Source organism: Parasteatoda tepidariorum, chromosome X1, assembly GCF_043381705.1.
Source record: "Parasteatoda tepidariorum isolate YZ-2023 chromosome X1, CAS_Ptep_4.0, whole genome shotgun sequence".
NCBI classification, from domain to species: domain Eukaryota; kingdom Metazoa; phylum Arthropoda; class Arachnida; order Araneae; family Theridiidae; genus Parasteatoda; species Parasteatoda tepidariorum.
In genome coordinates this window covers 44,420,024-44,421,663 of record NC_092214.1, presented here as the reverse complement: position 1 = coordinate 44,421,663, position 1,640 = coordinate 44,420,024, and the positions used below count along the sequence as shown (strand labels likewise).

The 1,640-nt window shown below is 31.9% G+C and overlaps 1 protein-coding gene across 2 annotated transcripts in view; it reads left to right on the top strand.

Annotated features, from left to right (window-relative positions):
* The first annotated feature begins 1,114 nt into the window (after positions 1 to 1,114).
* Positions 1,115 to 1,640, top strand: part of LOC107447991 (CD151 antigen) — a 161,508-nt gene continuing 160,982 nt past the window's right edge. Inside the window, exon 1 of one of the 2 annotated variants that reach the window (XM_071187513.1) lies at positions 1,115 to 1,244. The gene's annotated coding sequence lies outside the window, so the exon portion shown is untranslated. The remainder of the gene's footprint in view (positions 1,245 to 1,640) is intronic. The other variant, XM_071187511.1, reaches the window with a different exon arrangement.

Below are 1,640 nucleotides of genomic sequence, written 5' to 3'. Positions count from 1 at the left end.
GAGAGAATTAATTATATGAGTGTTAGGAGGAGGAAAGGTCACAGAGCTCCCTTTTTCTACTGGAGTTCCTTGATACTCCTTTTTTATGTTGCCTATAGCGATGACATGCAATATAGATTATAGCGTATATCTTAGTTATCGTATCGACTAGTTTATTCGTTGACCATGCTGTAATGAAGCCAATAGGCTGGCGTTTAGTATGGGCGTGTGTGTTTCATTCTTCTGTTAATAGTTGTGGCTGTTATTTCTAATCGAAAGCATGTGTGTAACCATTCCACAGGTGCCCATTGAGTACATTAATTGAGCTGTATTAAAAAAAATTATATTTGCTGTTATCTTTTTGCGGAAGTTTTCGTAGTTTACTTCGTTCTGTACCTCATTTGAAAAATCTTAATTGCTAGTCTTAATTAATAGAAAAGTCTAAAAACTTCACCACTTTCAAGTGATTGGAATACTAGCATTTAATCGAACTTGGTATCTATTTCCTAGATAAAAATAATAACTAAGTTCGAAGGAAAGGTACTTCCAGGGTTATTGCCAGAATCGGACTAGCTATTCCCATGTTTCCGAGTGCAAAGTATCAAACAATATTTTGCATTTATAAAGGCTTTAAATCCATTTCTGGTAATGAAATAAATTCACTGATATGTAAATATATCGAATAATAATGAGGAAATAAATAAGTGGTAAAAAATGTCTGGTTAAAAAAAAGTGTTGTAGTTTCCCGAATTCAGTAATATTATTTTAGTTTTTGTGCTTCATATTTAATATTTTGTTACTTTAGTATATGGATTGTATAGTAACAACTATTAAGCTATTATGTATTTTAAATTTCCTTAATTCTATCCAATTTAAACAATAAAATTTAATCCACGTTTTGCATGCTAAAGCCATTAGTCAATAAAAACTTTTTAGATTAAATAATTGATACGCAAAAAAAAATTTCAAATGAGAGACGGTATTCATATCATGCATCAGAAAAAGATTAATAGCAACTTTCCCCGTATCCCTCTCTTGATTAAAAAATCAGGCGCTACTTCGATTGAAGAAACTGAACCTTCTGGAATGAGTTTGGCGACCGCAACTAATTTGGCAACCTTGCTAGGGGTCGTAAAACTTCTTACTTCAGGTAACACAAGTTGAATCAACAGGCTCAATGCCTTATCGTATCGAAGATGCTCCAACGAAGATGGAGGTAGGCCCCACATTTGCATTGAAGATTCGGGGCCTTGAACGAAAGTGAGGTGAGCGCATTTCAATGCTCTTTAAAACTCAACACTACAGCGGTAATTTCAAAAAACGGAATTCATCCTGCCATTAATTTTAATACCAACTATTAAAATACAGCATATTTTTTTGTTTTTATGAAAGAAATTAGTTTCGTACCACTTCATATCGTAGGATTAAAATTTTTAGTTCAGGTCTAGCAACAAAAGTGAATTTTTTTACACCTTATTTATAGATTGGGTATATTTTGGGAATGGCATGGAGTTATATTTATTGACGCACTTCTAATCATTATTTGAGTCTTGCTTAGCAAATTTGATAAACCGATATTGTCATTCTATTAATTCTTTACTATTATTACACAGTTTTTCATTACTATTATCAATGATATATATATATATAATAATGTTTCT